A 22,851-nucleotide genomic window follows, 5' to 3' on the forward strand; every position below is an offset into this window, starting at 1 on the left:
TCTGAATTTTCTTCTTGGCAACCACGAGGCTCTGTGACATTCACACTTCTATCTTCATTTCAGAAGCGTTTGAGGAGCGCCACAGGAAAGTTCAGAGGTACAGTGAAGCAGAAGGAAAGGCAAGTGCCTCCCGGTCTGCCCCAGGGATGGATTGCCATGGAGATGGCACCTCCTGGCTGAGGAGGCTTGTCTAAGCACGTCGCCGCCTGGTACTCCTGCTCTTGTGACATGCTCCAGCTGACTTGCCATTGGGCAGGATGCCATCCGAAGGGACTGGAACAAGTGTAGATGGTTAGAAAATGTGCTTCCCATAAATTATGTTTGCTGGTGGCCGCAACATTTAAATGGCACTCCTTCCTGTTCCTGAAGAAACGGGTCAGGGCTTGATCCCTGCCAAGTTAACTGAGCTCTGAAACCACAGACTGGCTCTGCTGTTACTGCCCATTCTCCTGCCGCGGTGGCACGGCACACCTCACCCGCACGCTCCTCCGTGCTCCTGTGTCTTTATGTTTATGCTCAGGACAGAGAAGACAGGTTTCCACCAAACTCAGAGGGAGTGAGTAGCTTAGGCAGAGGGTGCGTCATAGCCCATTTTCCAGCCTGTTTGACAGCTGATGCACAGGCATGTCCCATGGCAGCCTCCACTGCTTTGCTCTGTATTCACCGGGTCAGAAGTGAAGGGTATTCATTTCCTTTTTTTTCCCATCTCAATCCAGACATGTTCTTCTCTCCTTCCTCTCTTCAGGGTCCAAAATGCTTGTGATGACATCCAAAGCAGACAGACGGATATGCACAAGCAGATAGCCACCAGGAAACAGCAGTCAGTGAGAAGATGCTCTTCCAGAGGGCAATGCAGGCAGGAACCTGATTTGGGTTTCCACATCGCTCCCCGAAGGTGCCTGCCTTTCTTCGTGCCACAGCTGAGTTGGTTCAGGTGATCGGCTTCCTTACTTAAGACACCACAAATGCCTGAATGTTGGGGTGCCATCTCCCTCCACTCCCCAAAAAATCCTCATCTTTGCCAAGCCTTGTCTCTAAACAAGGGCCCTCCCTCCTTAGACAGGTTCCCCCAGATGCAGTTGTCCAGGACAGATAATGCTCTGTATGAAGACACAGAACATTATGGCAAGAAGGAAAAACACACTAAATCAAGGGGAAATCAGGATCCTCCCCCAGGCACTGAGTCTCATTACAAATCCCCATAAAGACCATGATTTTCCAAGCAAGCAACATCTCTTCTACAAAAGAATTTGAAATGTAATGATGCCTCTTACAACTCAGAAAAACAATCACCGTGGCTAATTAAATCATTCGTAATAAAAAAATGACACATTCTGACGTGCACAAGGAAAGTGCGAGTGTTTAATACCACACCCTGTGATAAGGAATAAACAGTTGGCTCATTCTGTAATATCAGTCTTAGAATTCAGAGCAGTTGATGAATATGCTTTTGGGCAAAGTGCACGGTAACCGGTTACCTTCCCGCGGACAGCAGGAAAGCTGACTCACGGAGAGCGCTGCTACCCTGGCATCATCCAGCATCAGCCGGCAAAAATCACACACACAGGAGGGGGGGCAAGAGGCTGCCCTGAAAAGGAAAAGTTTCGTTTTGCTGAAGGGAAAAAAGAAATCAGTGTATCCTCAGTAATTTCAAAGCCATCTGACACACATGAACTTTAATTCTAGGTTGCTAAGTCAGTGCTATTAAAAAACAGGGCTTCTTGTAGCAATTTAGTGACTTGCACTGTTCTAATTTCAGCCCAAGTTGGCAAGGAGAACTGGGGAAAAAAGCAAACAAAATATCTATGCATCCATGTGATCTTATTTTTTTTCCTAAATAAAAATTAGTTCCCACACATCAAGTCAGATTCTGAAGTGCCACATTCATTTTTGGCTCCTAGCAACTGTTACATAGATCTGGTCCAGAAACAGAGCAGTATTTTTGTACGCATTTCCACAAAATTACTCTTTTGTCTGTTCCAGTTCAGAATTTTATCAATACGAAGAAGAACAAGATTTCTCAGAAACGTCCACCTATTAAAATGTGAAATTTCATTGAAAACATCCCTGACATGGCAAATTTTCTCCAGCTTCAATCAGCCCCAATAACTGAGTAATAAAAAGGAACAGGCACCCCGCTTCCTCAAGGCAGCAAGATTTCATCTCTCCAAAAGTGACCGACGATCCAGGCTCTCTATCACATCCCTTTGCAGGCTCTCTCCTCCAGAAGCAGTTCAGTAGGACATGCCATTTGTCCTCCACTCTCTACATTCCTATACCATTCTGTAACATTCTGAAATCATACCTCTGATCAGACGTCCATTTCCCCTCCTGCCCCAGCCCCCACCCTCGAACAATCAAAAATGGAAAGGTTGGGGGAGGAAGAAATGAAGCCAAAAGCGAACCTCCTCAGGCGCGAAAGGCTCTTACCATCCTGCAAGGCCACAGCCACCCCAGGGCGACGTGACAACTCTGGGGGTGTCTCCTCGGTACGCACCCATTGGCGCCCGGCAGCGAGCATCAGGAACCTTTGGCGACCAGGTGAAAGAAGAGGCTGGAAAAAAAGTAAATTGTGGTTCCAAGAGAGAAGCGTAAGCTCACTCTCGGGCATGAGATGATGAAATGAAATGCCGAACTTCACCCTAATGATATGAATCACGCATTTGGCCCTCAGACAAACGTCTTGTCTTTCTTTGCTATTTAATGTGAAAGCATTTTCACTGAGAAATCCTGCCGCACAGCAAGGTCGCACTTCTCCAAAATCTTTCACACGTTCCAAGTAAACACTCAAACACAGTCTACCTACCCAAACCATGTAACCTTTGTGAGGGAAACCACGCAGCACAGCTAAGGCTTTTTTACATGACTGATACCCTGAGCACATGAGCGTGGATAAGACGGTATTATCCGTCTGTGGGCGAGAGCTCTTTACAAGCCAGAGGAACTCTGCAGCAATCCATGCTGGAGCAGAGACCTGCCACCACAGGCTCCGGGAGGTCCATGTAAGCAGGTCCCAGCCGGCCACCAAACTTCCCCGGCTTTGAGCAAGTCGTATTGCCACCAGTTTCTCCCCAGCTGAACCAGTAAAGAGGACATTTCCTGGACTATCGCGATACCACAACAGAGCCACACGAACTGTGGTTATACCAGCACAGCTGGTTTATGTTAACACTAAACTGCCCTAAAAACAGAGGGTTTTCAGCAGAAACTAGAGATACCGTGATCTGTGAACTTACAAATAAGTGAGTTACAATCCACATGTCCAGGTCTTTTCACAATGTCTGATAGAAAGAGGGTAAATTAGCAACGACATTGCAGAGGTCATGCCTAAACGACTCAGGAGTCTCCGCTCCACCTACGAAAATGACAATTAGCAAAGAATCACAGGAATGAGAACCACCTGCAGCGAGAGAAGCATGAGCATGGCACATTTTGGCAGCTCTGTGCGAGCTTTAATGGGGCAGCTGTCGGGTAGGAGCAGCATCGCGGCGACAGAGGGAAACGGGAGCTCCTGATCTCCTGGGTGTGTGCCGTTGCATTGAGCGCGGCGGTTTGGTTATCTTCCCACGGTGAAATGTTACTCTGCTGTTCTGTTCAAGACAGGAGCAAGACTAATATAGGTCTTTATTTGCCACAGACATACTCCTATCTCTATCCTGTGAAAACATTCTCTAGTGGTGTCAGCGCTAGGACCCGGCAACACAATTTCTTCCTACAAGCAAGTCAGGCTGCGGCAAGAGCTAAATAAATTCAAACCAAACTGCAGGACACGTGCCTCTGCGAATGTCTCCTCTCAAAAGTTCCTAAGAAGCGGTATCTGGAATGGAAAGCAAGAGAGGAGCACGGCAAAGGAGAGGAGAGGGAGGAAGACAAGAGGGAACGATACCATTTCACTGTAGGAAATGCAGAAGAGATGGGAGTGAAAGAGAATATGCCACACGCTGAACATGCTGAACGCTACAATAAATGCCAAAAAATGGGACTGATACAGAGGACACAAAAATACAGTGTGTTCCCCTTAACTTCATGCTATTCTGGTGGCAAACAAAAAAGAATAAAAATGAAAAACTTACTTCTTCCATAAACTAGACTTGTAATAAAAGTCAGGGCCTAGGGTTTGCCAGAGTTCAGTATGTCGGCGCTCCAGGCGCCCCAGAGAGGTAGGGAGCCCCTCCCCAGCCTGCCATCTCCACGTCGCTTCCTACGTGACCGTCTTTCCCCAGCATAAAGTACCAGGAGAAGCGCACCGTGAATGGAAGCCATATGTTATCGGTGGGGAGGAGGGATGAAGCAGGCAGGAGCTGCTTGCAGGTGCACGGCTGAACAAACTGCCCTCAAGATGGCCCATAGGCGCAGCCAACAAACCAGCCCTACAAGGGAGGCCTGGGGCCAGCAACAGCCCCAGACAAGACCCTCTTGTGCCCACAAGCACAGCTCTTCCCTCTAAAATGTGTTTAGAGGTGACAAACCCACCACCTCTCCATCTGACTTTCACCTAGATTCCTGGGTTTACTGGTGGCTTTTACCTCCCGGCCTGCCCTGAGGCTTCCTTTGGGGAACCAGCGTCCAGGTTGATGTCCAGACGAGCAGAAGGAGACAGAAGTGGGCTGGTGCTCCTGCCAGTCCCCGTCCCCTCCAGTCCCCCCACCTCCAGCCTGGCCGGGGAGAGCCGCGCAGACAGGGCTGCTGGAAGGGCCAGCCTCACCCTGAACTGCCATTACTTTGTTCCTCTCTCCCAAAATACTTGCTTGAGCCTGAGCACGCTTCTCCCCTTGGCTCTTTGTAATCCTTGCTTGCATCTTTTGTCTACAGATGTCAATATATTCCCTCCTACCCTCTCCACAAAATGATGCATATGCACAAGCCCTTACTTTCCCGCCCCCCCCCCCTCAAATTTCCACCTCTCTTTCCTTCTATCAAAGTACTTCTGGTCCTCTCACCACCTCCAGTACAGAAGAACACTACATTTTTAGCACACAATACTTCACCTCCCCATTTATGCTTTTCTTTTTGTTTGGTCTATTATATCTAGGGAGAAAACATTTCCATTAATGGACACGGCGTTAATTCAGAGTCAGAAAATTTTAGTACCCTGGATGCCAAATTCTCATGACGATATCACTCTTCCACAAAAAATCCCCTACATTAAATAGGAAAAACATGCACATACGTGCATACGTAGCATGGGGTAGAGTGAGAAACCACAGGAACAGAGTCCTCAGGAGCAGAAAAAGCGCTGGGCAGAGCTAGGCAGAGAGGCTGCGCCCAGGAGCCCTGCCCTGGCTTACGATGCTGCTGCTCAGACGTGGCCGTGCCACTCTCTGGGCACTTGGGCACATCTACACTGTCTCACTCCACCTTCGCTAGCACACTGCATGCAGCACTGTGCCCACACGGTTATTTTAACCCACAGCCGCTGTGAGCTAATAGCCCTGCTGAAAGCCAAGATGGTCAGGAATAATAATTAGTGTTTTATCACTGAGGAAAAGCACCATGTTTTTGCAGCTGCCTCGGTTGGAGCTTTCTGACCACAATCCCACAGCCACCTTCATCCAAGAGTAGTCCAAGCCCTGCTTCGGCTTGGGAACAGCCTGCCACCGCAGGAGGTGTAAAAGCCAGCCCACTCCTGGTTGCCAGGAAGCTGCTGCGGAAACCCCAGGTGGCACCCAGAGCCCTGCCAGGGCTGGTACAACCACCAAACCTGACCGTCTCTGCCAGGGTCACAGCGCCGTGGGAGGCGCTGAGTGCAGAGAGACAGTGCTCCCGCAGGGAGACGAACGTCCTTCTTCACCACCTCCTCGCTCACAGCTCCAGCACTTTATGACGGGCACAGGGCACTGTTCCTGATCTCCAGCAGCCCTGGTAAGACAGCCGTCCTACAGCTTACAGCCAGGGGCTGGCAGTTGTGTCGGCAGCAGACAGTACGGCATCCTCCAGGAGCGCGGGAGGCAGAGGAAGACCCATCCCCTCCTCGCTCTGCCCACGCACGCACCCACCGCAGGCAGCGGGGCCCACGGAGAGGTGGCCTGGAAGGGATAACGGTAGAGCACATCCACGCTACAGTCACTGTTAGGGTGCTCAACAGCAAGGGAAAACAAGTTTAATCTCCTATATTCAAGGCATATGTTGCCTCAGATCTAGAAAAACAATAGCAGCAATGCTTCACATAGAACAGAACCACCAAACAAATGGAGCAGCTATGCCAATTCTGTGCAGACGTCCCAAAAAAATAACAATTTATACTACACTGCATACTGTTTTGCCATCGTGTTATCTGCACATTTTTTCATATAGACATTGAGTACAGCATTTCCAGCAATATACGTGGATTGTAGGATCTTCTCCATATGGAAAGTACCAAGATAAGGGGCACTTTTGAAATATGGCAAAGGAATGAGACGAGATGCTGACTGGTTAGTGCAATTCTTGAAATGTCAAGTATTCCTTTAAAGTACTAGATGAGCTTATTAGGTAATATAATTATTGCATTAAGACAAAAACATTAAATGTTGTATTTATTTAGGGCAGGAGCTTCAAGAACACCCGAGCTATTGGGCAAAGCAACAATTACAAGGGGTCACAGTCCTTTGAAGGCACTCTCTCTCCTCCCCTATTCTTTTTCTGATGCGATCTACAAACTGTTAAAACTTTCCATCAAAACATATTTGCCGACCATTCACGCACAGGGAAGCGCTGGTCACGTCACCCCGGCAGCGTCCGGACAGCCAGGAGAGCTGCTGGGGGAGGCGCAGGTCCCGCTGCCCGCATCAATAGCGACGGTCTCGCTCCTCCTACGGAAGACAGCGCTGCAAATCACCGTGCCATCCTCAGGCTTTGAAGGGCGCCCAACTGAAATTCAGCTATGATAAACTCGGGTCTAATCCTGTTAAGTTTTGGTATGGACTTTAAAGGAGAAGGAGTTTAATTCTTAAATTCGTACTCACCGCAGCACTAAGTATATGGGTTAATTACAGGCAGCTCCTCTTTCCGGTTAGTTTCATTTTTATTTTGCATATAAAAATCAATTCTCCGTACATATTATAAGCATGCTACCTCTGGATTCCCTGAACAGGGTGCGGACAGCAGCAGCAAGGGAAGTTTAAACAAGAAAATCATTTGCACAAGCGCTGTGAGAAGTCAGAATAGCTGTACCATAATGAAAACATGTTGGAATGAATTCATTGCCATCTGTCTTTATTTTGCTAACCAGCTCAATCAGACACCACAAATATACTCAAACACGAGAAAAATATTTAAATTATTTGTGCTATGTCATTTTTCAACATGTAACTCTCAGTGTCCCCTGTTTTTATTGGTATTGAATGCCCATCGATAGCAACGAATTCATTCATGCACAGCCTTTGGAATACGCCTATGCAACTTCAAATCCGTATTATCACCATAAATGCAAAAAAAGCCCCCAGTAAAAGCTACAACATTACAAATATTTTAAAGGTATTCAAGGAAGCATGACAAAAAAATACCCAAAGAAACATTGTTCCTTGGTGTCATAGTAATTAAAAAGCCCTGCAGCTTTTGTAATTGTTGGATAGGAAAAAGCCCCCATAGTTCTACCACAACAGTTCTCATGCAACGCATAACCCTCCCGAATGAGAAGGAAACGATGGAGAAAGAGGCAAAGCGAGGGAAGAAAACAGACCGTTAAGAAAAAAACAGAAAATAGTAAGGAGAAACTGTCCAAAAACAATTAATGGAAGAGGAGGAAACAAACGCAGAGCTCTGCCCTCCGCAGAGCTGCGGGATGGTGCCCCGGGGCCAGGCTCCCCCCGCACCCCATCCCTCACCCATGGCCCTTCCCGGGCAGCCCCAGCCGTTCCCATCCACGTGGCGCCAGGGCAGGAGAGGGAGGACGGCTCTGAGGGGAGACCACGCTGCCCGGACACACTCCTGGGGAGACGGGGGTTACTAGACAACGTCAGCCTCAGCAGCTGCCCAGAGGCAGCTCATTCCTTTCCATCCTTCACACTGAAAGACACCTTCGGCCCTTCCAGCCCCCAGCCTGCAGAGGCAGAGCCGCAGCAAGCGCCGTCCCCCCGAGCAGGCAAGCTGCCCGCGCGTCCATCACACGGCCACCGGCTGCAGCCCGGACCTAAGGAACTTCCATTTACTGCAAAGAGGACTCAGCGGCAGATCATGGCTCCGCAGCACGCCAGGTGGGAGTTCGTGCTCAGGAACTGGTACAGAGTGAGGGTTTATGGCACATATCTGTTCCAGAGCTCGACTTATGTCAAAAACCAAAAGTGTAACATTACAAAGGTGAAGCGCATCCCCTCCTCCCAGCACACCATCACAGCTGTTTTCTCAAACGGCAACAGACACCAAGCAAACACCAAACTCTTCTCACACAGACCCACCTTCCTCTGCTCAATGCTCCTCCTCCACCGGGACACCAAACAGGGCAAATCTTCAGCAAGAGACAGCAATTCGAAGGATGCAGAACGACAGATTCCTAACAGCAGGCAGGCACACACGTGCACGCTCACAAACCACCCGGCACGGCCCATCATCCCAGGTTCATACAGTCTGTAGAGGGCTTGCTGGCAGAAATACAGCAGCCAGAGTGCAGGCAGAAAGCGAAACCCTTCTGCTTCAGCTGAGCCACTGCCGGCAGCTGCCTGTGAGCCAGGGCACGGGGCAGCACCTCTCGCTCCCTGGTACAAGGCATGTATAGGGAGAGCAGGCTGGGAAAACCCACGGGGCTTGGTAGTTCAGATGCCTACTCCACGTTCGGCTTTAGGAAAGGGGACCGGAGTCCCTGGGGAACAGAGAATTGCAATCCTGTTCATTAGTGGTTATTTCGGGCAAGAAGCAAAGTCTGAAGTTCTCCCTGTCTGAGACACCTTATAACAGGCTTCTGTGCCCAGCACTCATTCCCCGCCGCCAGCCTCGCACACCAGGAACGCTGCTGCTACCACAAACACGAGGGAACTGAGCGGGACCGTTGACAGCAACAAGCAAATTTCGTGCTGTACACAGCAGAGCTGCAAGTGCGTTAGCAGAGGGAAAATCGGCACTTCACGGAGGTTCATGACTTTTACAGTGGAAATACATGAAGGAAAGCTCTGCTGACTCTTGGCATTTCTCTTTTTTTTTTTTAGTCTTTTTTCCTGAGTTTGTATTTTCCATCACATGCGGACAATACTAAATTTGGAATTCTTCAGCTGTGCACAGCAGTAAAAACATGTAGTCCTCTAACGTTGCCTCTTGTGAAATCTTTGGGTTTCTGGCACAGTGTCGTTCTTCCTAGCACAGGCTAGAGATACAGAGAATTCCTCAGTGCAACCTAGAGACTAAATTTGTTTTGTGTAAATAAACATTTCAAAATAACTTGGATTAGTGGCTGGAGCTATGCCAGCGGGCACCCCAGAATACAGTCACTACTGCCAGGCTGAACACGAGCAGCTGAACCCCAGCACGGAGCAAGAGCTCCCAGAAGAGACAAAGGAAAGACAGGAGCTGGTACGTCAGCACCTGCCTGGGACACCGAAAATGTTGGGTAGAAACAGAAAGCTTCCCTAAACACGCCAGAGAGGAAAGTCACCACTGGGGAACGTGACGCTCAAGGGCAGCCTTGGCTGCAGTGACTATGAGGTGGTGGGGTTCAAGATCCTTGTGGCAGTGAGGAGGGCACACAGCAAGCTCATTCCCCTGGATGTCAGAAGAGCAGACTTTGGTCTCTTCAGGGATCTGAAGAGCTGCAGAGTACCATGAAATATAGCCCTGGAGGGAAGCAGGGCCCAAAAAACCTGGTTAATATTCAAGAACCGCCTCCTCCAAGCTCAGGAGTGATGCATCCCAAGAAAGAGGAAGTCAGGCAAAAACACCAGGAGGCCTGTGTGGATGAACAAGGAGTTCCTTGGACAGACTCAAACTCAAAAAGGAAGCCTACAGAGGGTGGAAGCGAGGACAGGTAGCCTAGGAGGAATACAGAGAAATTGTCCAAGCAGCCAGGGATCAGGTTAGGAAAGCCCTGATAGAATTAAAAGCCCTGATAGAATTCCCTGATAGAATTAAATCTGGCCAGGGACATCAAGGGCAACAAGAAAAGCTCCTATAGGTAGGTCAGTGATAAAAGGAAGACTAGGGAAAATGTGCGCCCTCTCCAGAAGGAAACGGGAGACCTGGACACCTGGGATATGGAGAAGGCTGAAGTACTCAGTGACTTCTTTGCATTGGTCTTCCCCAGCAAGTGCTCTTGCCACACCGCCCAAGTTGCAGAAGGCAAAGCCAGGGGCTCTGAGAATGAAGAGCTGCCCACTGTAAGTGAAGACCTGGTTCGAGACCATCTAAGGAACCTGAAGGTGCACAAATCCATGGGATCTGATGAGATCCATCCACATGTCCTGAGGGAACTGGCAGATGAAGTTGCCAAACCCCTACCCATCATATTTGAGAAGTCGTGGCTGTCTGGTAAAGTTCCCACTGATGGGAAAAGGGGAAACATAACCTTCATTTTTAAAAAGGGAAAAAAGGAAGACCTGGGGAACTATCGGTCAGTCTCATCTCTGTGCCTGGCAAGATCACAGAGAAGATCCTCCTGGAAACTCTGCTGAGGCATGTGGGAAATAAAGAGGTGACCAGTGACAGCCAACATGGCTTCACTAAAGGTAAATCATGTCTGATAAATTTGGTGACCTTCTATGACAGCGTTACAGCATTGGTGGATAAGGGAAGAGCAAATGACATCACCTACCTGGACTCGTGCAAGGCATTTGACACTGTCCCACCTGACATCCTTGTCTCTAAACTGAAGAGACATGGATTTGGTAAGGCCACACCTGGAGTCCTGCGTACAGCTCTGGAGCCCTCAGCACAAGAAGGACGTGGACCTGTTGGGGTAAGTCCAGAGGAGGCCACGAAGATGCTGGGAGGGCTGGAGCCCCTCTGCTGTGAGGACAGGCTGAGAGAGCTGGGGGGGGTTCAGCCTGGAGAAGAGAAGGCTCCAGGGAGACCTTTGAGCCCCTTCCAGTCCCTAAAGGGGCTCCAGGAAAGCTGGGGAGGGACTCCGGATCAGGGAGGGGAGCCATAGGACGAGGGGGAATGGTTTTAAACTGGAAGAGGGGAGATTTAGATGAGATCTGAGGAAGAAATTCTTGGCTGTGAGGGTGGTGAGCCCCTGGCCCAGGTTGCCCGGAGAAGCTGTGGCTGCCCCATCCCTGGAGGTGTTCAAGGCCAGGCTGGACGGGGCTTGGAGCAACCTGGTCTGGTGGGAGGTGTCCCTGCCCAGGGCAGGGGGTGGCACTGGATTATCTTTAACGTCCCTTCCAACTCTAACCATTCCATGATTCTATGATTGCTTCTGACATCAAAAAAAAAAAAAAAATCAAGCACACGCCGCAAAAGGCCTCTCAGAGGAGAGCAAAGATCACAAATAAGCTGTTACTGGAAGGAAAGATCCAAACATCTTTCTGAAAAGGAACAGGGAAAGCAAATCAAGGAAAGAAAAAGAAAACCAAAAACATCAAAATACCTAAACCAGAAAGAAACAGCAAAGAGAGTTTACTTTATTGAAAACTCTGTGTAGCTTACAGGCTGAGAAGCTGACATTTGGGAGGGTATCTGTTTTTATCCCTCTAGCAGTTTAGCACTGATGCTCTAGAAGACTTCCTTCACTGCTCCAGCTGCAAACCCCACTTCCATCAGAGGACCGCACACCCCGCGCTGTCAGGGGAAGGGTGTTTGACTCCGGGAACTTCAGCACAATCCTGGCGGAGGAGATTCTAAACAATGTAGTTTGAGAGCCACTCAGGTCCATAATTTTTCATCTAAATCCTTTGCCAGAGAATAAGTCTTTCTGCATCCTTTCCTTTTTACAGAAAACTCATTTAATTCAAAATGACAGAGATGAAATGAAATACCTCCCATTTGAAGAAAGCAAAGGTCAAAGAAAGTTTCAATCTCTGGATTAAAAATAATAATACTAAGTAGCTCTAGCCCCTACATTGATTTAATTCTAAAGAGGTAATTAAAAAGTGCTCTACTTGGAAAGACTTACAAAGCAGGCTTGCAAACTGAATACCCAGACAATTGCACGCCAGAAAGCTGGGCGCATGTCATGAATAACGGGACGGCTGAGAGCTGTTCCAGTTTGCTGTTTTTCTTTATCCAGATAGGGGGTTGATGGAAACTACAAATGCAGAGAGGATATTTGATAAGGGAGTGCTTGTTATGAAAAGATGGCTTAAGATGCAGATGCTGAAGACTGGAATATGCCCCAATCCTCTTATAGAGGGTAATTCCCACAGCCCTTGTGCTCTGAACATCCGGCTCACAAACTCTTCTTGCTTTTGCAATGGAGCTAGATTAGCTCCTAAAAAAAAAAAAAAAAAAGAAAAACAGTCTTTCAGAAATATTAAAAAAACAGGATGCCCGCAAAGCCTGTGAGAGGCGGGCTGGTGTCTGTGGTTTATGATGCATGTAGACAGGAGGTAAACACGAGCAGAAGTTATCTACTATAAAATATTGAGTAACCGGCCCATTATCAGACACTCTCATCATGATAACAGCCTCCCAGCTGAGATTGGGGTATTAATATTGGGACGTTGATAGCTTCCTCTAATAACTTTGGCCTAAAAACACATAAGCCGCTTTTACATTTTTAATTACAGCTGGATTTTATTCTGGGCCTATAATCCTTTTCCAGCAATTGGATTAATGCAAATAAAGATTTAAAGGAAGGAAGAAAAAAAAAAAAATCCAGTGAAAGCAAAACCGCCCCGGCAGAGGAGAGCCACAGCCCCCGAGGAGCCCTTGGCTGCAGCGGGACCCACGGAGCGAGGGCAGAGCGGAGTTTCCCACGGCCACCACCAACACCCACAGGACTGAGCTTGGAGGGGCTTACGTGCCCAGGGCCCTAGGAAAAATACCTGGAAGTAAAGCACTGCTCTCACGGTACCCTCTGCACCGCATGCACTTTCTTCCCAAACATCAGAACCTATTTTTCACCATCTCACGTCGGGTCTCTATTTGTACTAATGTAGACTCAGGGCAAGCAATGTGATGAGGCTACTGAGCCGATACCACCATCTTCTAATACAACTACTGCTCCATCACACGTTTCCATAGCCTAGGAAACTTCCTTATTTAATTCTTTCCGTTCACAGTGATGTCTCTGCACAGCGTATACCAAGCCTGATGAGGGGGCACAGAACAAACTCAGAGGCAAGCAAGTTTTGTTCGGTCTGCGGCTCCTGGAAGATCTTGGGAGCGCGGTAAACAAAACAAAGCACTATGTGTTAAAATCACCATCCTTTATGCGATAAATCCGAGGCAGGAAAGTGCCTCTCATCACTCCTGGTTCTAGCACAGCTGGCCGTGATGACCACAGCGCGCAGCCCCTGCACGGGGCAGGGGGGCAAAGACATCCCCTGCAGCCGGCAGCTTTAGCCATTTTAGTCAGTCTTCTCCCCAGCGTAAAACAAACAAAACATCATCGTTAGTAATCCTATGAAAGGCAAAGCTCCCCAAAATTCCCACTAAAGGTAATAATGCTTTCAGTAGCAACTGGAATAATACATAGTGCAGTTCCCCCGAGACAGCTGTTGGCATTTCCTCGCTGTCACTGAAAACACGTCCCGTATCACCCCCACCCCCCGCTTTTAAATTTAATTTCAGTGCAGCAAAAGAATCACAGTTTTCTATTGCAGTTCCTGTTCTTGAACAGGGCTTCAGGTCTAGAGAGCAGGATTTGGCCCATTACAGATCCAGACTACAGCCAGTTGAGAATGGACTTTAATTTTTGCAGCCTCCCCAAGCCGCTTTAGGAGCAATATTTGCCCTTGTAACAATTTTTGCTTTTAAATATCTAATTCCTTATTTTTTAGCACTTAACGAGGATAGCTACTATTCACACGAATATTCAGTTTGTCAGAATCACTGAATGAAAAACCTCATCGTTTTAAAAGCACCAGTTCACGGCAGAGAAGACACAGAATGTGGCTCTGCGTTTGCTGATGCAGACGGGTGACTCCAACTGGCCAAAAAACCCCTGCAATCATTAAAGCGCTTTTCAAGACATAACATTTTCAAAGTACTAGAATAAAAATGAAAGGTTTTTAAATTAAAAACAAAACCAGAAGATTCAGTTTTACTTTGCTCTTTTGCTTTACCAAAAAAAACCCACAAAACAAACCCCATAAAAACGCAAACAAACCCCCAAACCATAAACGTTGATACAAGATTTACACAACATTTTCCTGTTACATGAAAAAGGCAATTTTTCCCACCAAGCTTTAAGTGATCGGTCAAAGCACAGAATGTGCTCAAAAAAAAAGCCAACAACCCAACACAAGAGTGTCAGTATATACGACCCTAAAATGAATCACCTCGGGGGCCAAAATTAAATCCCTGCACTATTTAAGTCCCGCTAAGACTTTTATTTTTTTTGAGATCTGGAGAATTGCAATGACCCTGGAAGTTCTTGCCACTGCCTTGTTTTCACTGATGAACTGTAGCAATTTTTGGACCTCATGTCATACACAAGAATAGTATGAGCAGGACAAGAGGTAACGGGCACAAACTTGAGCATGAGGAGGAACTTCTTTCCTGTGAGGGTGGCAGAGCCCTGGCACAGGCTGCCCAGAGAGGTGGTGGAGTCTCCGTCTCTGGAGACATTCCAAACCTGCCTGGAGGTGTTCCTGTGCCACCTGCTGTGGGTGACCCTGCTCTGGCAGGGGGTTGGACTGGATCATCTCCAGAGGTCCCTTCCAACCCCTGCCAGTCTGGGATTCTGTGAGCACGCACCAAATAAATAAATTTTAAAATCCTACAAAAAAAAACCAAAACCCCCAACACCCACAACGTTTCTTGCAGGTATTTTGTCTCCTTGCCAGGCGTAAATTGAGCTCCGTTATGTCCACATTGCATGCGCTGTGTATGTGACAAATACACACAGCATGTACAATGAGGACACTATGGAGCCAGAGCAGAGGGGTCACAGCAAGTTGCTTCACGGAGGAAAAAATCAGCGTCTGGTGGCCCAAGCCCCGTGGCAGTGCTGGGAACTGGTCTCCACTGGAAGAAGAGTTGATGTAGGCAAAAGCATATCCCAAAGATTCAGTTGTAGAGGAAAGCATCTCAAATCTGGTAAGTTAGAAGAACTGGAGTACATCAAAAGGCCTTGTAAGAAGAACGCGTACAGGAAATAATCTAAGTTTAATTGCACTTATCAATATATCAGTCTAATGGTCCTGCGGTGTTACTGGAAGCCAACAGATTTATCAGTGCATTAAGCAGAAGTTTTAAAAATGGCTGCGCTTGCTTTTTTTTTTTTTTTAAACACTTGTTCTATTACATGGATCTTTAAAAACGCATTATTGATAATTGCTAGGAACACTCTGCAAAATATGAAGAAAATCTCCCAATCCTGTCAGTTGCAAAGTATTTCAAAACTTTTTTTGTAAAACAGTGCTAAAGGCATGCTTTCAGAACTTTGTGCTTCAGGCTTACTATAAAACTTACTTTACTTAAGCCCACGAGTGCTTTTATGGTTATTGCAACTAGATATTTATAAAAATCACAGTAGAAAAGATAGGCTCGAGACATATTAGCCATCTCTGACAAAAGACGCAAGAGATACATTAATCAAGTTTAAAATAAAAAAAGACCAGCAAAAATAAGATTAAAAATAGACCAATACCACAACACATTTCCTACTTCCATCTCTCACTTTGTCACCGACAACATGAGAAAGATGAGATTTGCCGCACACCCCGAGGGCTCACAGAACTGTTCTTCCTGGCATTAGGGTAGTGGCAGGGTGGGTTCCAAATGGATTGACCTTCATAAAAGCAATATTTTCCAGAAATTTCTTCCCATTAAAGCTCCCTAAGAAGTCTCCTCCTTTTTTTGTCCTAACGGAGAGGAAACGTCATATGGAAAACAGTACGGTATTCTTAGCCTTACAGTGTTTTCAAAACCATCATCTGTTGCCAGCTTCAGTCCTCTCCTCAACTATTAGGAGAGCAGGTCAGAAACGAACAACAAGTCATGAGATTCTTCGTAGTTAATATTAGGTTCTTGCTATTTCCTCACCTTCCGGAAACCTCCTTTTTCATAGCATCTTTTGGTTTATCTGTTGTTATGTAAATCAAAAACATATAAGCATCTTTCTTTCACAAATGAGGATTTAAGCCAGAGAATTTGTTTTTTCTTACCATTCATGGTAACCTTTTTAAATATTCTTCAACACAGCTTCGAGCACCCTCAGCGGCCTGAATATCTATTCACAAATCTGAGTCCCCGTATGGTAACACAGCACAGCTATTCTCATACTCTTCATCATAGCATGAAGGGTTTATCTCAGTCGAGCCTGTTTCTTGAGAGTCAAGGATACCCCTTTACCTGAAACAAGGTCAGAACTGCAGGAGCGAAGGCAGAACTCGGCTTTGTTATGCAAACACAATCTCGTTCAATAGTTGGTTTAATTCGGTTTTTCTAATAACCCGGAGATTTCTAACTCCTTGCGCTCCTATGTTGCTATGGCAGCATAAGATATAGTATAGCAGTTTCTATGAATCCGGTCAGATTCCAAAATGCAATTCTTCTTTCCAAGTATTAATTCATGGAATGATAAATAAAGTCAGATTAAAATTCATCCATTCACACCAGATAGTAAGAAGTGCAAGTTTCCTGTTCTTGACCTAGAGGAACTGCTTGGCCACTGGAAAAACAGCGTTCACTGGAGTTTCAACCAATCTCAAATGTAGTGTGTGCTCAGCAAAACAGCTGCCTTCCCTGGTACCCGTCACTAGGTCGGTGAACCGTGGCAGGTCCTCGCTCGAAGGCAGCCTCTGCCAGGGGCTGCAGGAAACGGGAAATCCAAAGCGGAAGCTCCTTTCGGCAGCTGCTGATCCTTACGGTTACCCACCTCGGCCGCGTAACGAGAGAACCACCCTACTGCAGAGACAACTGTTGGTAGCGCACAGCATTCAGACTGGAGCACGTCTGTCCTTCATAACGCCCAAGTCCCACACAGACTTGTCACACTAGCAGCCAAGGCAGGCGATTTTTTTATATTCGATCAATTAAGCAGCTGAAACCCATACTCTTAAAATGAAAAAAACTGTACAGAACCCGTTACTATCTACATTGCCCATTTCTGTATGTCCTTCAGAAAAAGGCTCACGTGCTTATAATAACCAGAGGCTGCAATCTCTGCAAGTCAGTAAAATGCAGAGGATGACTCAAAGAGGGCACAAGGGTTTGCCAGAAGTACAGAACCGATACCCGGCTCCCTCCTTCCCCCAGGAACCTCTCTCTCTTTCTCTCTCTCATGAATTCAAAAATTCTGAACCACATCTTCATAAAATGCAAACAAAAGATGGTGTTCTCTTTTACCAGCCTTCTTGGCAGAAAAAGATTGAAATTTATATCAAGTGTAGGCATATGTAATTACCCAAGTATATTTTCTATATCAAGCTGATAATAGGTCCTATTCACTATCCATTACATTCGAATGAACAAATGCAACCACCGAATGCCAGAAGTACATTCAGAATATTTAAAATTTCATGTAGTGAAGCCACTGACAATTTTTGAAATACTGAATTATGAATCCTTTAACACCTCGGGCTCACGGAACAGAAAATGATGATAAACTATATAGGTTAGGAGGTAATTTTAAAGGTCATTTGAAAACTTTTCATATGTTTCCATAAACTACCAGAAAGACAGAAACGAGAACAAATCAAGGACTTCAACATATATTAATCCGTCATGTTGCCATATACAGTATTAGCTTTGCAGTTATATAATGCCTATACACATTCAGTTTCTAATTTTATAAAAGAGGCAGCTCTTCTTATTCTATCTGAAGAGCATATCCATCTACAGGGCAGATTAACCATTCGGTTACTCTCAAACGTGTTCATCAATCGCACATGATCAGGTTGCTAACAGCTTTCGGCACTCACGCAATTTCTCTCTCTGAACAGCTTTATCAACGTTACAGGGACGCTGACTTTTTTTTTTTCCCCACTAGAACAAGGAAAAGCCTGGAAGGCTTCAGCCCACGGCATGCCCCATGGGTGCCAATACAGAGTATGCGCCCAGCAACAGGCCTCTGGAAAGCGGAGATTTACCATGCCCCAAACTGGAGATGTGGCACGTGGTCAGGTTTGTGTGTCCAGACTCCACGTGGCAGGGAGCAACTGTGCCCAGAGCAACTGCGGAGGGGTCTCTGGGTTACAGACAGGTCCAAAGGGGTATTTCAGACCCACACCCCAACCTTGAGCTGAAAATCAAAGCTCCAGCACCCCTTAAAAGCTGGTCGTGGGTGGGCATGCGTGAAAGGGTCCGGAGAGTCAGGAGAAGGCCGAGGTCTCCCACCAACAGTGAAAGAGGAGATGCAGGGAGAAAAATACCACCTGGCAAGGGAGAGGTGACAAAGGGTGCTGCCGGCAAAAGCTTCACAGCTGGTGATGACCACTGAGAGATTGCTGCTGGAGGACAGTATTCAGAAAGCCATCAGGAGCCGGTCATTTTGACCTTCTGCCTAGCGTAGCGCTGGCAGTGATATGGGCTCCCAAAGGTTCCTGACCTCACCCTTGGCCTCACCCCCAGGCCTTCCCGAGCTCACCTCCCGGCCTCACACCCTCACGCCACGTCACTGTGTTAGACCCAACGCTTACACCGCACCGTCAATACGGCCCCGAAAGTCTCCTGTTTCACAGCACTGACCTTCAGAGTGGCCCATCTGCTCAACGCTGCTCACACTTCCTGAACTGGAGAATTGTTTTAAGAGAAGGAGAATTATTAATGAAAACTAGAAAACTAACATAAAACTCACTTTTCTTCCAGGGCATGAATCCAAAGTCTAATAGTTAATATTTCCAAGCAACACTTGAGCCAGCTCCAATTTTACTAATTAATGAGCAGCAATGCTCCTTAGCCTTTAAAGCATTCTGGCAACAGAAATCCCCAAGCCCAGCTTTGAGGAGAAGATCATGCCCCGCCTGTCGCTTATGCCAATGGACACGCTTGGCCTCCAAAGCTTAGGGGAGCATTTTCTTCTCTTCGAACCAGCACAAGGCTTACTTGGAGGGCCGTGCCGTGGCATCTGCTCTGGGACGGAGCGCAAGCCAGCGGAGTTTAACCATGCCCCAAGGTTCCACCGTGGCCTTCCACCCCATGGCCCTCCATCCATCACTTGGGAGCGGGGATAGGGAGGCCCCCGCATGCTCTTCTCTTTCCAACTCCTGCAGCTCTTACCTGCCCGCACATGGATCAGGTGGCACCGTCCACAAAGAGAAGCAACTACTCAGAGTATCCCAACATATACTTTTATGAAAGCATGTCATTTCACATGGAAAATATTGTCCTATTAAATAGAATGAAAACTGATCATTCTGAGATCAATCTAATTTTCTTTCTGCAAACAAATTTTAAAAGATGAGGACGGGGAATGCTAAAACAATTCTCATTTCTGCAATGGAATTTGAACAGACTATGATGAGTAAACAGAATTTCATATAACGGGTTTTTTTTCCTAAACTCCAGTGCTATCAAGCCTCGTTAGAAATTCCGCAGAAGCCAGGTCCCTGATAGTTTTCATCTCTTTCTGGGATTTCATTAGACCTAAAATCGAAGCAACTTTTGCATAAATAATTTCATCATACTAGAAAGCATGAGTTTGAGTTTGCTTCTAAAAACAGACAAGTATCTGAAATACTTTACTTGGCCACCAGGCCTGCCCACCCAGCGCCCAACGCTTCCATTACCACCCTAAAGCCTCACAAAATCACCAGGTGAATACAAGCAGCCTCTTCATGCCCTGATTTAGCTTTCTTCAGCCACATCTCTTGTTCTAAAATAAAACCAAGAACTTCTCACAAAAAGTGACCGCAAGCAGGCCCACAATAAAAAAAAGTTTCTCCCAAACATGCACACAGGCAGGACCGGAGCGCCCTCAGCCCCTGTCTGAAATCTGGCTTCTGACTCTATCAGAACTTACTACTCCCCAAAAAAGATACCTGACAGATTCAGCACAGCTCATGGATCACGAGTGTTTGTGAGGCAAAACAAAAGGACTCAGAATTTACAGTACTCTCTGTACAGGAGACAAGGCTTTAATAGACCAGAGGCAGGAAAAAAGCAAAGCCTTTGTTCTTTAAGGAGAACCTATGGACCATCTTGTACATGTGGAGGGCAGTCAAATATTAAATGGGCAAAGCAAAATATCAGGAAACCTAAAAAAAAAAGCTTCATATCCACAGTAACCATTCTTTCAGAAAATACTCAACAGAGCACAGCTGTTCTGACAATCATTTACTAACAACATGCGCTATATTAAAAATATTAGTATCTGAGCACCTAGGGGCAGGATATCTGCTGGGTGAGAGACCACAGCTGGGAAATATAGCTGAAGAGAACAGTGAAAGCACTGAGGAAGCGTGTAATCTTTAAAAAAAAAATCTTTTCCCGCACCACAGAAGAGCTCGAGCACGTGTCTTCACTGAGCAATTCGACCTGACAGTAAGCAATGCCCAGAGAAGTCCATCAAAGCATGCCTTTCCCCAGAGCATGGAGCAGCGCAGAGATGGTGCTGGGAGTTTGAGCCAGGCACTGCCTTTCCCCAGGCGTCACCAGGGCCAGGACAAGAGTCACCAAACTCCCTGCCACGCTGCCCACATTTGGTTTTTCCATGTTGCCTTCTCATTGTCCGCCTGCATCTGCCACCACACTGCAGCCGGAGCAGTGGGAGAAGCTGGACGGCGCTCATCGAGGAAGGAAGGAGGGGCAGGGGCCCTGCAGAGCGGCCATGGCACCCGGCCTTCAGCTGGAGCAGACAGAGCAACGCCGCACGTACTGCAGTCACGCCTTTGCCCTAACAGCATGGCATTTGAGGGATGTCAGCTCTAATCCAACGTGGCAATCTTCATATTCCTGAAACACATCTCAACATTTCGCATTTCATAGAGTCATAGAATGTGTTGGGTTGGAAGGGACCTCTAAAGGCCATCTAGTCCAACCCCCCTGCAGTCAGCAGGGACATCTTCAACTAGATCAGGTTGCTCAGAGCCTCATCCAGCCTGGCCTTGGATGTCTCCAGGGATGGGGCCTCCACCACCTCTCTGGCCAACCTCTTCCAGCGTCACGCCACCCTCAGTGTAAAGAACTTCTTCCTAATGTCCCATCTAAACCCACCCTGCTCTAGTTTAAAACCATTGCCCCTCGTCCTATCGCTACATGCCCTTGTGAAAAGTCCCTCCCCAGCTTTCCTGGAGCCCCTTCAGGGACTGGAAGGGGCTCGAAGGTCTCCCGGGAGCCTTCTCTTCTCCAGGCTGAACCCCCCCCAACTCTCTCAGCCTGTCCTCACAGCAGAGGGGCTCCAGTCCTCCAAGCATCTCCGTGGCTGCCTCTGGCCCTGCTCCAACAGCTCCATGTCCTTCTTGTGCTGAGGGCTCCAGAGCTGGACACAGTACTGCAGGTGGGGTGTTTCATTTATTTATGATAGCAAAGAATCAAAGCTCCAGAAGGAAGATCGGCATTTTGATGGTTAGGGTAGACACTGATTAAACACTGAAATCATCTTGGAGATGGTCATAAATACAGCAGCTACTTCACAAATACACCTTTTGCAAAATGCCAGCCAGGCTAAAACCTAGCAGTTCGGTATTTATAAGCACCATGGGGTATATACCAACAATACAGCACCTGGAATACTCAATGCTGAACTAAATGCTTCCCAAAGAAAAAAGGCCACTTTGCATAAGCTTCTGCAAACTACATTTTATAAAATCTCCTTTTAAAACCTCCTTTTCTCAAATGACACCATGTTTGGTAAGCCGTATCTTTTGGTGCTTTTTAATTCCATTAAATTGTAAAAAGCAGTGATATAATGGGAAAGCCGAGGAAATCCAGTGCTGATGTACTACTACAATTAATTAGAAATATCTCCAAGTCATCATCACGGGGCAAACCATTTTGAATATGCAAGGTTTGCAAGTTTCAGTGATTTGTGTAAAACTATCAAAGACTTTCTTGCTATAAAGCTTCAATTCCCATTTCAGAAAACTTGGAAGCTGACCTACTTTCTTCATTATTAGGTCAGGAAATACACCATGCAAATTACTCTGGATGAATGTGTCAGCATTTCCATATTAATAGGTTGCATCCACAATGTATAACATCATCTGTTGGATAATAAGAAGCATTGTTATTATTTTCCAATGTGCTGGATGAATACATGTACCTAGTAGGACTATGGAAATGGTAATTAATTATACTTCAATAGAACAAGCTGAGATGTTGTCTCTGATCCACAGTACATAGTTGAGTTAGGTTATATGGGGCTACAGTACTTGGAAAAGATCCTTTTCTCACGATCCAGCTATTCACGAGACCATTTAGATATTGCATGGTGCTCCTGGAGGTCAGGGTGAAGATGGGGGAGGCAGGGGAGGGAAAGGCTGAGCACATTTCACAGAATTCCAGACTGGTAGGGTTAGAAGGGACCTCTGGAGATGATCCAGTCCAACCCCCTGCCAGAGCAGGGTCACCCACAGCAGGTGGCACAGGAACACCTCCAGGCAGGTTTGGAATGTCTCCAGAGACGGAGACTCCACCACCTCTCTGGGCAGCCTGTGCCAGGGCTCTGCCACCCTCACAGGAAAGAAGTTCCTCCTCATGTTTACGTGGAACTTCCCATGGTCAAGTTTGTGCCCGTTACCCCTTGTCCTGTCACCAGGCACCACTGAAAAGAGCCTGGCCCCATCCTCCTGACACCCACCCTTTCAGTATTTATAAGCGTTGATAAGATCCCCCCTCAGCTGTCTCTTTTCCAGACTGAAGAGACCCAAATCCCTCAGCCTTTCTCCATGAGAGAGGTGT

At 47.0% G+C, this 22,851-nt stretch overlaps 1 protein-coding gene across 8 annotated transcripts in view; it reads right to left on the reverse strand.

Moving 5' to 3' along the window:
* HTR2C (5-hydroxytryptamine receptor 2C) overlaps nt 1-22,851 on the reverse strand; it is a 260,631-nt gene that overhangs the window by 158,817 nt on the left and 78,963 nt on the right. The window contains exon 1 of one of the 8 annotated variants that reach the window (XM_074600888.1): nt 16,176-16,501. The exons of 5 other annotated variants lie outside the window; for them this stretch is intronic. The gene's annotated coding sequence lies outside the window, so the exon portion shown is untranslated. Of the gene's footprint in view, nt 1-2,430; nt 2,555-8,375; nt 8,521-16,175; nt 16,502-22,851 lie in introns of those variants that run through there. 2 more of the 8 variants (XM_074600890.1, XM_074600889.1) reach the window with 2 other exon arrangements.

Source organism: Larus michahellis, chromosome 9, assembly GCF_964199755.1.
Source record: "Larus michahellis chromosome 9, bLarMic1.1, whole genome shotgun sequence".
NCBI lineage: Eukaryota > Metazoa > Chordata > Aves > Charadriiformes > Laridae > Larus > Larus michahellis.